Source organism: Prionailurus bengalensis, chromosome B1, assembly GCF_016509475.1.
Source record: "Prionailurus bengalensis isolate Pbe53 chromosome B1, Fcat_Pben_1.1_paternal_pri, whole genome shotgun sequence".
NCBI lineage: Eukaryota > Metazoa > Chordata > Mammalia > Carnivora > Felidae > Prionailurus > Prionailurus bengalensis.
In genome coordinates this window covers 172,813,176-172,828,168 of record NC_057344.1, presented here as the reverse complement: position 1 = coordinate 172,828,168, position 14,993 = coordinate 172,813,176, and positions in this window count along the sequence as shown.

Genomic DNA, 14,993 nt, shown 5'->3' with positions numbered 1-14,993 from the left:
TGAATTTATATTTGTGTCTGGTGTAAGAAAGTGGTCTGGTTTCATTCTTTTGCATGTTGCTATCTGGTTTTCCCAACACCATTTGGTTGAAGAGAGCATCTTTTTCCCATTGGATATTCTTTCCTGCTTTGTCAAAGATTAATTGACCATATAGTTGTGGGTTTATTTCTCAAGTTTCTATTCTGTTTCATTGATCAATGTGTCTATTTTTATGCTAGTACCATACTGTTTTGATTACTACAGCTTTCTAATATAACTTAGAGTTTGGAATTGCAATGCCTCCAGCTTTGCTTTTCTTTCTTTTTTTTTTTTTTAATTTTTTTTCAACTTTTTAAAATTTATTTTTGGGACAGAGAGAGAGACAAAGCATGAACGGGGGAGGGGCAGAGAGAGAGGGAGACACAGAACCGGAAACAGGCCCCAGGCTCTGAGCCATCAGCCCAGAGCCTGACGCGGGGCTCGAACCCACGGACCGCGAGATCGTGACCTGGCTGAAGTCGGACGCTTAACCGACTGCGCCACCCTGGCGCCCCTTGCTTTTCTTTTTTAAGATTACTTTGGCCATTCCAGGTCTGTTGTGATTCCATACGCATTTTAGGATTGTTTGTTCTAGTTCTGTGAAAATGCTGTTGGTATTTTGATAGGTAATACATTAAGTGTATAGATTGCTTTGTGTAGTATAGACATTTTAACAGTATTTGCTCTTCCAATCCATAGCATGGAATGTCTTTCCATTTCTTTGTGTCATCTTGAATTTCTTTCATCAGCGTTTTCAGAGTATAGGACTTTCACCTATTGGAACACTTTTTTTTTTTTCCCCAGCAACCCACCAAAACAATGAGAAATTTCTATGCTCTATCATAAACAAATGTCCAATATAGGACATATTTTGAAACACCTACATCTGTAGGGAACACAAAGCAAAACCTGCATATTTGGTTTGTAAATATTTTTACATATTTGAAAAGCACTTATGTTAGGTGATATTATTATATTCAAAGAGCAAGTTGGAATTATAAATAACATTTTTCTATGAAAATAATTATATTCTTAGTTTTTTCCCCTACCTAGTTTACTTGATTAAAACCCTGTCTATTTGGGGGGGTGCCTAGGTAGCCCAGTTGGTTGGGCATTCAATTTCCGCTTAGGTTGTGATCTCACGGTTCGTGGGTTTGAGCCCCACATTGGGCTCTGTGGTGACAGCTCAGAGCCTGGAGCCTGCTTCAGATTCTGTTTCTCCCTCTATCTCTGCCCCTCCCCCACTCACAGTCTGTCTCTCTCTGTCTCTCAAAAATAAATAAACGTTAAAAAAAAAACCCCAACAAAACCCTGTGTATTTCTTTTAGTTTTAATTTTAAAGCAGTTATAGTTTTGATTCTCAAAATGATTGAAGTTTTTAGCTAACTTCATTTAAAAATTCACCAATGAGAACTAATGCGCTATTATTTACAAACGAATAAAAATGAGTTCGAAAACACATATAATCCTTTCAGTTCAGTTAGAGAGTAAACTAATATTTATCAAGCACCTGATATGTATGCATTTCCTTAGATAGTTTCATCTACATTGTCCTATGTAATTCTTACATGGTTCTCTCAAGTTAGCATCCTTATCCTTGCTTTATAATTGAGAAAATTGAGGCTAGGAGCAATTAATTGCCTTCACAGAGCTCATAGATTAATGACATGGCAGAACTAAAAATGTGAACCCTATACCTGTTTAAAAGCCAATATTAGGGGCACCTGGGTGGCACAGTCGGTTAAGCGTCCGACCTCAGCCAGGTCACGATCTCACGGTCCGGGAGTTCGAGCCCCGCGTCAGGCTCTGGGCTGATGGCTCAGAGCCTGGAGCCTGCTTCTGATTCTGTGTCTCCCTCTCTCTCTGCCCCTCCCCCGTTCATGCTCTCTCTCTCTCTCTGTCCCAAAAAGTAAATAAAAGTTGAAAAAAAAAATTTATAAAAAAAAAAAAAAGCCAATATTATTTTCCATTTCACCATCCTACTCCTCTTAGTAAAGATGACAATGATGATGCTTTGTATGCATATGTCTTATCTCAGGAAAATTGCCACAGTCTCCTTAAGGTCAGGCACTGTGTCTTTTAGTTATGCAATATCCCTAAATTCTCAAGAAATATTGGTTAAAAAAAGAATAGCTCCTGATATTTACATAATGTTATTTAATTTTTTCAATGGGATTTCAATGATAGAAATAAATTGTGCTCTTCTACCCCTTAGTGTTTAAATGCAATTATTCTGACTTATTTCACAGCAGACTAATTTCATCATCCTATTTAAACTTACCTTATATAAAAGGTGTATAAATGCAAATGCAGCTTTTATGCTATAATTCTTGGAATGTCCATTACAATACCAGGCTCATACAAAATATATTTAACTTCATTTGTAGGCTGTTTTAAGAGCTGCTTTACAAATACCTTTCTGGGGGTGCCTGAGTGACTCAGTCCATTAAGTGTCCGACTTCAGCTCAGGTCATGATCCCACGGTCTGTGAGTTTGAGCCCCACATCAGGCTCTGCGCTGACAGTTCAGAGCCTGGAGCCTGCTTCAGATTCTGTGTCTCCCTCTCTCTCTCTCTCTCTCTCTCTCTCAAAAATAAATAAACATTAAAAAACCAAAAAACAAACAAACAAACAAAAAAAACCAAATACCTTTCTGGACCTTCTAGGAATTTCCCAAGTACTTTCTATCTTTTCAATACTGGGAAGGATGATATAAAATAAATAGTATTATCTATGGATTTGAAAACATGGAAAAAGAAATAGACACTGCCTTCAGAAAGTTTTAGCTTCAAAGTGTTAACTAGTCCTAGGTCTTGAAAATTTATATTTGAATATGCTCAAATAATAACCACCCACTGGTTTTGGTTTGCACTGGGATTGGTGCTTTTTTTTGCTCTGTTCCCTAATGCTTTTCCTATCAAAATACAAATCAGCTTAAACCAAATCGACAAACGGGTCCTCCAATCCTCAAGCTCCATCCTAATTAGCACAATTCAAGAATTCATCTTTCAGGCATGCCTTCACCAAACATTAACTGAGAAGTCTTGGGTCTTGGGCAGGATCTGAAAGGAAGGTGTATTAGGTGGAAAGTGCTACTTGGCCCTAGGCCCAGTTTATATTTTCCATCAGCAAATACTACTTTTGCTTAGGGTGAATATTTTAGAATGCCTGTTGACCTTGCCCTCTCTCAACTTGAAAAAAGTGAGTTTTTTTAATTTTGTTTTTTAAATTTTTAAATAGTACAATCACATTTTGAGAACTGAAATGGATTTCATTAGAAGGACTCACATTTCATTTTAACAAGCATTTACAAAAACCTACTAAAATAAACTCTCTTGGACACCACTATTAGAAAACACCTTAAGGGGCGCCTGGGTGGCGCAGTCGGTTAAGCGTCCGACTTCAGCCAGGTCAGGATCTCGCGGTCCGTGAGTTCGAGCCCTGCGTCAGGCTCTGGGCTGATGGCTCAGAGCCTGGAGCCTGCTTCTGATTCTGTGTCTCTCTCTCTCTCTGCCCCTCCCCTGTTCATGCTCTGTCTCTCTCTGTCTCAAAAATAAACGTTAAAAAAAAATTTAAAAATTAAAAAAAAATAAAAATAAAAAAGAAAACACCTTAAGTTAGCCTGAAAGAGGGGAGGTTTCTTACAACAATAGGAGTGTTTTAAAGAAACCAAGGAGAGGGATGCAGCTAGCCTGGGGAAAGACTACAACCAAATCACTGAGAGCCAGATAGTATTTTCTTCCCAACTCTCAATGTGTCTTCGCTTTGTCTGCTTCATTCTTTCTAGGACAGATTCCTTTGCTTCCCAGGCTTCTTGCAGAATATAGCTGCCCCCAACTCTTGAGTTAACCTCATACAGGCTTAGTTGAACAGAGAAACTGAATCTCTCTAGAATCCTGAATATTTTATTCTTACTTAAATGATATTTAAAAAAATAGTAAATAGATTCTTTTGGTTCAAAAATGTACAGTGAAAATTCTCTCCAGGCTTTTCCCTCTAGTTACCTATTTCCATTTCTCCAAGGCAACCAGTGATACCGCTTTGTTCCATCTCCTACCAAAGCTATTTTATGTATATGTGATAAAATACATCTACCTACTTACCTACCTACCTACCTACCTAGGTATTCTCCTTCTCCATTTTTTTTTCAGTAATGGCAGTATAGCATATATACATTTTTAATGAGCAATTTATTCTGGAAACTGTACTGTATCAGCCTTGAGAGAATGCCATATGATTCCACATTTTGATATCACATATTTCACCAGTTCCTATCGATAAACATCTAGATTTTCCCCAATTTTTTGCTGTTACAAATAATGCTGCAATAAAAGCTGGAACACACATACATATAAGAGTAATTTTTCTTTTTCTGTGAGTAATCTTTTGTATGCTTTGCCTATTTTTTTCTATTGGATTATTGGTCTTTTTCTTATTTCTAGGTATTTGTATATTAGAGAAATCAGTCATTTGTCTCTGATATGAATTGCATTTTTTGCTTACCATCTGTCTTTTGATTTTACTAATGATGCTTTTCATCTTTGTTCTAATTCTGAAATTTCCCAGGAAGGGCTAATTGGATAAAGACACCCACTCTTGGTTAATTCACTGTGGCTGGGGAGGTGGAGTCATTTTTTTTTAAATTCTGGAGTACACTCTATGGAATTGGGGTAAGTAAAATTAAAGCGGAAATTGTGAGCAAGGAAGGTACCCTACAAAGGGTCTACTACATTTCAATGGCTAAAGAACATTTTCTAGTTACTGGGGATACATTTCTTTGCCTAGGGGAAGAGAGCTCACAGCTTAGTGAAGATATACAACAATAAACAGTCACCACTGCAACTGGGTAAGAGACTACATATGAATTGCTGTGGGCATAGAAGAAGAAGCAGTTCATTAAGTTTGGGGTAACTGGAGAACTTTACAGGAGAAAAGGAATTTGAGCTGGGTTTGTAAAGACAAATATAAATGAAAATAAATGATTGTTGGCCAGTGCTCACTCAACATCATTGATAGTAGGTTATATGGGGAAGCGTATGATTGTTACAGATGAGAGAGTATTTGACAGACAGATGTCAACAGGAATGGTTACTGGATGTTATGTTTTCTTATTGGTAAACAATATGAAATTTTAACAGTTATATAGAGCTGGAGCTACCATAATATGCTTCTGGACTGAAGTGTGGCTTCCTGTAAAAATCCTCCACATAGGCAGAGAATTGTGGTTGCTATCATATCCTCAGGATTATCCCAGGCATGAGAAAGTTATCCTTGCTATTCTGCAGTTCTAGTTCTCTTAGGGCTTTTGTTTGCTTTTGTTTTTAATGCTCTCTTTGCCAATCCCATCTCCACCCTTCTCTGTCAAGTTTGGAGACTGCCTCATGCCTGCCTACCCATTTATGGAGAAATTCGGTAAAATAAAGATAAAATTTTCAAGAGCATTCCTCAGTGTTTCTAGGCTTTCAGTCTATTTGAAGTCCATTTCTGTAGGGTTAATGACAGGATTTGGAAGCATGGGCTAAGGAGTTGGGATTTTATCTTCAAACATATAAATGAGTGTTTCTTCACAAATGTGATATAAAATCCTGGGTCCTGAGATACTCTCCGTGGATAAAGATTTTTGGTCAAGTAAGTTTGGAACTATATAATACTATTCCTCTCCTTTATAATGCATATTGTCAAAATAAAAGCTCATGAGAATTTATTCAAAGGAAAAGCAGAGTACAATGAGAAGCCTTCTAGTTTAAAAGAAATGTATAATTTATTTATCCTTCATTTACATATTTTCTTACAGTTTGACAAAAGCCAATAGAAATAGTGGGGAGCTGTGAACTTTCTGAAACATAGGTTTGGTTTTTCATGAAGTTTTCACTCAGCCTGGAATGCCAGCCATTCTCCTTATTTGTTCTTGTTTTAGTTTTCTTGTTTTTGTTGTTTGCTTGCTTATTTTTTGTATTGTTTGGTTTTTCAGTAGGTTGACTTTTTTCTCCTCTTCGTTCTGCCCCTCCCCCCTTCCTGATGTATAATAAATACAATTATATATACTTATGTGTACAAGATAACTTAATATATATTGTGAAATGATTAACACATCTGCTACCTTACACGGTTATCTTGTGGGTGCATATGTATCTAGAAAACTTAAGATCTAGTCTCTTAGCAAAGTTCAATTCTCCAATGTTATCTCCTCTTGGTAGATGTTCTTAGTATTCTATTCATTCCCTCAGGGTATTTATTTCCTCATTAAACATTTTTTTTAAACAGCACTTTATACCTGCCTCTTACAGATAAATAACTGCAAAAAAATTATTCTTCTTCCTGATTGAGTCCACTAATATCTGTAAAGTAATAATAACTACCGTCTATTGGGCTTTTACTTTTACATGCTTTTATTAATTAATCAAAAAGTAGGTATAATGAATGCATTTGAGAGATGAGAGAACTGGGTTTTAGAGGGCTTAAAGCAATTTTCCCAAAGTCACAGGGTTTGCAGTTCTTGTTGAGTATGGTAAAGCAATCCTTTATAAAGATAAGCTCATTGATACTTATTTACTTTCGATAATAGCAATATTACCCACTATCCAGTTTCTACCAGATTCAAAATTGAAAAGCACAGGAGTTCCAGCATATGTTGGTCCTACTTTCTTTCACTAAAGTTCTTGCAACAATGCTATTCTAAGTTTAATTGGGAATGAAAACAAGTATTTATTAGCTATTATGTAGAGGAAGAAAAAATCCCGAGACAGATTTTCTTTGATTTGCCATATGCTGTGTTACAAAGTAATGCTCACTCATTCTTTCACTCAGCAAATATCCATAGAGTATTTATTTTGTACAAGGCTCTGCATTTGGCAGTGAGGAATAAAAGATTGAATGGGTTATGGAACTTATCTTCAAGGAACTGATGAACTACTATGGGAAATTATAAATATGTAAGTAATTATAATTAAGTGGAATGCTCTGAGTCAAAATCAAAGTATAGGAATGTGAAGGCAGAGATTATTTTTGATTGGGAAGAAATCATACTTACGTTCTAAACATAAATATAAACAAACAAGCAGGTTTAGAATTTAGCCATTAAGCAGGCCAAACAGGGCTTTAGACAAATACAAAAGATTTATTTATGATGCATTGGTCATTCTATGTATAAAAATTTAAGACATTTTCTAAAACAGAAACTTTATCATTTCCTTAAAGGCCAGTCTTTCATATGAAGAAACAACAAGGTTCATCTTATTTAAAGTGTTAGGTTGTAGGCATTTGATCATTCTTCAGGTTCATCTGACATTTCAGAGAATTAAATATTTTAACATAATTAATTTTAATGTACCAATTGGAAGATTACAGACAGCAGAATGTGATCAGGAGTAGCGCTTTGGTATTTAAGGTATATCAAGATACTTATTCAAAGATTCTTAAATTTCTTCTTTGAAATTGAAAGGTATATGATCTTGAATGAGAATGAGCATGATAAACAATCTATTTATCCAAAGTTTTATCCAATGCCGATGTCTCATCCTTTGAAAGATGTGTTGTTCTTTTCCTATTGGTTTAGAATTTAAACCAATAAGGAAGGAGACAAATTTTATAACTATTCACAAAGGAAGGCTGGCTTTGTGAGTGTTGAGCAAAGATTGTTTTATTCTTTGAGTCTGATTTTCAGAACTTTGTAATATCAACGCTTTCCTTTTACTGGAGTAGTAAGCATTTGTTTCTAAAAAATTCAGGCTGGCCGATGTCTTGGCTTGAAAAATATTTTCCAATGTTAAGAACACTTCCTAATTGTTCAGACAAGATGTGATGAATCTTTAACAATGTTCAAAGGAAAATCAAAAATTTAAATGTCTGCTTTTATTATCGTGGTGAACATGTATCATACGAACAAAATTGATATTAATTTGCTAGATTTGTTTGAAGTTGATAATTACTAGGGCTCTTTCATTTCTAAAGTGGCATATATCACTGTTATTAGTCTTTTTTAATGGCTGTTCAGAGGCAGAGTTAATGTTAGGTTCTCAGCAACAGCTGTTTATAGCTTGAGATTCTATGTACTTGATTAAAATGTTTGCTGTTTTGAAATTTAATAAAAGCATTAATAAAGATTTTTGTTGTAATTTTCTTAACACTGGGACTCAAGGATCTCTAATACAAAAAAACACAAAAGGAAAAATCCTTTTTTTTCCTTTGTATTTTTGTTTGTATTTGGCTTCATTAGAAAATTTACCATCCGAGGTCTCTGCTCAAATATTTGAGTCTAAAAAAAACCCATTAGAATGTTCCCATTGAGTGTGAGTATTTAGACTCAGATGAAGATAAAAATCCACGTGAACTGTTCCCAAATTTCCACTCAGTTTAAAGCAATTACTACAACATTGACAGTCTCTTCGATGCAAAGGAATACTTTGTCACGAGGCTATTTTGTTTCCCTATGAAAAATAATGAAGGTGGAATAAAAAGTAACTGCAAAGGGAGTCGAACAGAGGGAAAACACATGGATAAGCAAAACCACCACCAGAAAGCAAGGGTAAAAAAAATCGTGTACCTTAAAACATTGAACATTACATGTCAGAACACAGAAGAAACAAACCAAAGAAAGCAGAGTTTACGGGGGAAAATGGAGCAGGCGTAGGAGACGAGCAGTGATCGAAAAAGGAAAGAAAGCCTCTTGCTTTTTCTCGGCACCTGAAAACTGAAGCTCTAACTGGAGGGCAAAGGTCAGGGCCTGCAGTTCGGCATCGCAAACAAGCCCACGTTTTGGTGCTTCCGCCAGCGCGTTCTGACAGACGTCGGGCAGAGCAGGTTGCGGGCCGGCAGTCTCCGTCTGGGCGGAGGCCGCCGTCGACCTCTTTGTTTCCCGGCTGCGAGGGGGCCGGTGGGCCCTAAAACCTTCGCGGGCAGCGCCGCGCGCGCATGGGTGGCGTTCACGCGCCCGTCGCCCTACACGCCCCGAGTCAACAGCCCGGTTAGGGAACGCCGAGGCGGTCTGGCTCGCCGCGCGGTCCCTCCCAACTTGCCGCTGGGACCCGCGCCTTGACTGGCCCGCCCCGGCTCTCGTTTCCTCCCCCGCCTCGACCAGCGAGTACGACCTTGTGTTTCTGTTTTGCCTTTTAGGTTGGGAGAGTGAAGAGGGCGAGAAACAGCTGTGGTTTACCGCGCCCTTTTACTTCGGCAAAGGGGCCCCTTATTGATACGTTCACGGGCTCAAAACAGCTCCCGCCTTCCCCGAAAACCCGCCACACTGAAAAGGGCTTGCTCCTCCATGTGACCACTACGACCAGGGAAGGGGGGGGGAAACAGGATTTCGGGCGAGCTTTTTGGTAGTGGGGATGGCGGTGGAGAGACGGGTCCGATGCGGCAGAACCGGCCAGGCCGGGACTCACTCTCTAGGAGTGTGAGAGGCGGGAGCGCCCGCGGGCCGGGTCCCCGGAGCCGGCCCCGCGGGGCGGGCCGACGCGCCATGGCGGAGCTCGGGGACGAACCAGAGGTCGCGCCGGGGAGCTGGAGAGGGTGGGGGAGGCGGAGGGCGGCGAGCCACCTGAGCGACGTGGCAGCCATTCCCTACTCCCCGAGACCCCTCCTCCCCATTCGGCCGCCCACCCGCCCTCTCGCGGCTGGCTGCTGCGAGGCTGCTCTTCCCCGGCCGGACAGAGAGCGGCAGTGTCTCCCCGCCCGGCGTTTGCGGCGCGTCTCCCCCCCCCCGCGGTCGCCGCTGCTCGCCAGCCCTGCGCCGCGCCGGAGAGCGCAGTGGCGGCGGCGGGAAAGGGCTGCGGACCCGCGGCGCCGCGTCGCGCACTCGACGACGCGGCCCCGGCCTCGACGCCCTCCACCCGCTCCCGGAGCAGGTAAAGGCGGCGGGTGGTAGGCGGGGTGGCGAGTCCGGGAGGGAAGGGACCCTGGGACCCCGAGCCGAAGCGGAGGGCCTGAGGCAGCGGCGGGCGGCGTTGCCACCGAAACCTAAATCCCCGGACGTGGTGGGCCAGCGCGGGCCACTTCCAGCCCGGCCCGCGGGCCTGGCCGCCTGGACGGAGGGGAAGTGAGGCGTCGGCGAGAGGCGGGCCCTGGCACGCCGCCCGAGGCCGGGCGAAGGCGGGGGCCGCGGCCCCTTCCTCGGCCTCTCACTCTCGGGCGGGCCTCCAGGCCCCAGACACACCCCTCTCGACCCCCCAGGCTTCGTCGGTTCCCGCCGGGACTTGACCTCTTGCCCCTTCGAGCGCCTTCGGCGTTTCCCAGGCGGAGCGTTCTTGGAACTTTGGGCCACCCTCTGGAGCACGTAGTCTTAGCAAAGCCGTTTATTTACTCACTTCTTCATATCCAAAGACAGCCTCTCGCTCCACGCGTTCCGATTTTGGATACTGTGCAGAGACATCCCCAGTCCCTGGTATTTGTGCCCCTTTGACCCTCGTCCGCACCCCCCTCCCCCACCGCAACTTTGATCCTCACTGGGACCCTGCTGTCAACCGGACCCTCTCCGAGATACCCATTTGGAAATCTGTCTTTGATAAAGGGAGTCATCTGACCGGGACAGTTTATACCGTAGGCTCTTTTGGTTAAAACAGTCCTTACCCCCCCTTCCCCCCGGCTCCCCCGTCCCCGAGAGCTAGAGTAATAAAGTGTAGATGCCAGATGCCAGATCACACTTGGTGTTGGCTTTAAAGAATCTTCCTTTCGGCAACAGTCTTTAGAAGTAGGATCTGATATTTGTGGCAGGGACAGGTTTGTACACATTCTCGCCATGCAGTGGTTGTAATGTCTCCATAGCACAGTTCCGACTTGAAGGCAGGATTGGCTGGTTTTTCTACTCGATATCTTTAAGCCAATCAAGAAGCGCTGCTTGCCTGGAGACTGGTTAACTCAGAAAAGGTGGGGATTGGTTGAGCGCAGGGAAGAAAATCCTGGAGATCAACCTGGTCTCTCACCGAAAACAATGACTGATTTGCAGCCGCCTCTTTTTTCTCACTTTAAAAAAAATGTCTTTTCATTCTAATATCAGTCTTTTGTTCCGTTTTTATTATTTCTATGGTTTTTCTCTCAAACACCCAGCTGTTTTGTAACTTGTTTTAACCATCATTCAGTTTTCAATGAAAGAACCCTTGCGCGCTTTAAGAAATGTAAACGTCATGCGTTTTGTGTTTTGATAATCGCGTGGTTCAGTTTTCTAACATTGCTCATTTTTAAAGGTCAGAAATTAAATCAACAATTTTTTAGTTCCTACGCTACATAGAGCCTTTATTAATTTAAGCGACTGTGCCTGGATGGGGGGGGGGGCTGCGGTGCTGGAAATGGTGGGAAGAATAGGAAAGAAATGGCTGCTTTTGTACAAGGAGGCTACAGTTTAGTTCATGAAAAAGACTAATGAACAATTAAAAAAAAAAACAAACCCAGTTCAAAATCCCAGTGCAGAAACCCAGCATACAGTACTGAGGAATGTCAGTTTGTGTACCTGTTGACTTTAATAACTTTGAAGGGAAGAGTAAAGAGGACCACGTATTGGTCTGCATACAAAAAGTACGCTTCAGTTATTACAAGAGTATTTTTTTCTTTATTGAAGGAGGCATAGTATCGTGTACACAGTAGAGAGTAAATAAATATCAGCGTAGGTGCATATTTTTTTAACAGTATCTGAGGATTTTCCTTCTTTTAAAATCTCCTTTTCCATAAGAGACTCTTAAAAACTGAGAACAAACAGGGTTGATGGGGGGTGGGAGGGAAAGGAGGGTGGGTGATGGGTATTGAGGAGGGCACCTTTTGGGATGAGCACTGGGTGTTGTATGGAAACCAATTTGACAATAAATTTCATATATTGAAAAAAAATAATTACTGATAAAAAAAATCTCCTTTTCTGTCTTCATGATTATCCATGGTTTTGCATGTCTTTTAATATGCAAAGCAGTAACCATGTATTAGTCAATGTGAATTTTAGAAAACGGCTGTCATCTTTGCCTTCCTTCCCTTCAGCTTTTTATATGCAGACTCATGGTGTAAGTTTTGTGAAGAATAAGGCAGGCCAAATATTGAATCTTAACAGATCTCTATTAAATGCCTTTAGAAGCAGTTTTATTAAGAATTAAAGAAGAGATTGAACATTTTAATGTTTGTTTATTTTTGAGAGACAGAGCACGAGTGGGGAAGGGGCAGAGACAGAGAGGGAGACATAGAATCCGAAACAGGCTCCAGGCTCTGAGCTGCCAGCACAGAGACCGACTCGGGGGTCGAACTCATGAACCAAACCATGAGATCATGACCTGAGCTGCAGTCGGACGCTCAACTGACTGAGCCACCCAGGTGCCCTAAGAGAGTGAGCATTTAAAAAAAATATTTACCATGCCTACCATTGAATTAGCCGAAAGTCATTATCAGCCTCATCGCCATCATCCTCATAGTAATAAAAATGGCTACCACATATCTAAGAGTATATGTATATCCCCGGCACTGTTTTAAGCACTTTACGTATGCTACTATGTTTAATTCTCACAGTTGTATGAGATTTGCACTGTTATTCATACTGTTTCACAAATGAGTAAACAGAAAACATGAGAAATGTGAAGAATGTTGTCCAACATTACCCAATTGGTATTTGGTAGAGCCAGGATTCAGGCAAACCTGAATCTTTGTGACCTGAAACTTTACTCTTAACATATTCTTTTTGTGGCCCTCTGAAACAAAACCTTTGATATCAAGTAAACCATGACATTTCCAAATATCTACCATTCATCCCATCAGTTATAAGATGGGATGTTTTATGTACCTCTATGAAATTAAAACAAAAAACAGCTCCAGGTAGCAGTGATGTATCATTGATTTTAGGATGTATCCTTACGCAGAAATGTAAAAATATGTCTTAAAATTGTTGAAATAAGATATATTGGTTTGTCACATAAACATTTTTCCCTTTACATTATAGTGAGTAGTTCACTTTGCTTTTAAAATATAGACAGATGATAACATTACTCTGAATTTTGGTTTTAACTACCCTCCTACCCACTGTACTATAGTTTTAAAATATGTCTAGATTGGGCAGGCTGTTGGAAGATCTAAGCCTTGTCCTCCAGAAATTATTTCATTAGTACATCTGGATTCAGGTTAATGAATTTGTGCTATCCGAATTCACATAATTTCAAGAATTAAAAAAAACAAAAACAAAAACAAACACCACCAACATTTCATTAATTCCCGTGGGGGAAGAAAGTGGCTAGGCCAGCTAGGTTTTTATGACCATCAGTGGAATTACTGGCTGGAAGAACCCATATGTTGCACTTGGCTGAGCCCTGGTTCTGGGTGTACCAGTTTCACTAAACCTCATTAGACTGATGATGGACACTTTTTCTAAACATGGATTGTTCATGTCCTTTGATTACCTAATAGGTCTATTTCTCTTAAAATTTTGAGAATGGTCCAAATATATGGTGTTTAGTGTTTTTTTTCTTTTTTTTTAATTTACATCCAAATTAGCATATAGTGCAACAATGATTTCAGTAGATTCCTTAATGCCCCTTACCCATTTAGCTCATCCACCCTCCCACAATCCTTCCAGTAACCCTCTGTTTTCTGTCTATATTTATGAGTCTCTTCTGTTTTGTCCCCCTCCCTGTTTTTATATTATTTTTGCTTCCCTTCCCTTATGTTCATCTGTTCTGTCTCTTAAAGGTCTCATATGAGTGAAGTCATATGATATTTGTCTTTCTCCAACTGACTAATTTTGCTTAGCATAATACCCTCTAGTTCCATCCACGCAGTTACAAATGGCAAGATTTCATTCTTTTTGATTGCTGAGTAATACTCCATTGTATATACATACCACATCTTCTTTATAGTGTTTTTTCTTAAAAATCTTTTTCTTGCTGTTTTTGGTTACTTTTATTTGAGGTTTAAAATGTTCTGCCATGAATCCGTTGTTCTTTTCCTTTGTCATTGCTTCATATTTCCAAATTAAGAAATTTCATTGTTCTACGGATGTGATAATCAGTTTTTTTCTAATATTTATTTTTTTAAGTTTATTTTATTAAATAATCTCTGTGCCCAATGTGGGGCTCAAAATCATGACCTCGAGATGAAGAGTGAGAGCTCTGACTGAGCCAGCCAGGTGCCCATCTAATATTTCTAAAATTAACTTTGTAATCAGAATTTAGGATAAATTCTAAGCATAAATTCATAATTCTAAGGTGATACCACCTTAATTGTTTCAGGAATTACTATTAAATCTTTTTATCACTATTAAAAACTTTAATCTTGTTTTGGAAAGCCTATCTTGTCTCCCCTTCCCCCCCCCCCCCACCTTTTTTTTAATGGTGGTCATCGTGTCAGGTGTGAGGTGATATCTCATGGTTTTGATTAACATTTCCTTGATGATTAGTGATGTTGAACATCTTTGCATATGCTTGTAGGCCATTTGTATATCAGTCATCAGTGGAGAAATATCTATTCAAGTCCTTTCCCCATTTTAAAATTTGAGATTTTTTTTTGTTTGTTATTGACTTGCAGGAATTACTTGTACATTTTGGATATTAATACCTTATCAAATACATGGTTTGCAAATACTTTCTCCTGTTTTGTAGATTTGCCTTTTCATTCTGTGGATTGTTTCCTTTGCTGTGCAGAAGTTTTTAAGTTTGATGTAGTCCCATTTGTGTATTTTTGCTTTTGTCTCCTGTGCTTTTGGTGCCATATCCAAGAAGTCATTGCCAGTCTAAGGTCATGAAGTTTTCTCCTGTGTTTTTTCCTAAGAGTTTTATGGTTTCATGTTTAGGTCTTCAACTCCTTTTGAATTAATTTTTGTATATGGTGTCAGGTAAGAGTCCAAGTTCATTCTTTTGCTTGTGGATATCCAGTTTTCCAAGTACCATTTGTTGAAAAGACTATCCCCTCTCCATTGTGTAGCCTTGGCATCCTTGTCAAAGATAACTTGACCATATATGTGAGGATTTATTTCTGGGCTCTATAATCTGTTGCAACTGTTCTTAGGTTCCTCTCTCTCTCTCT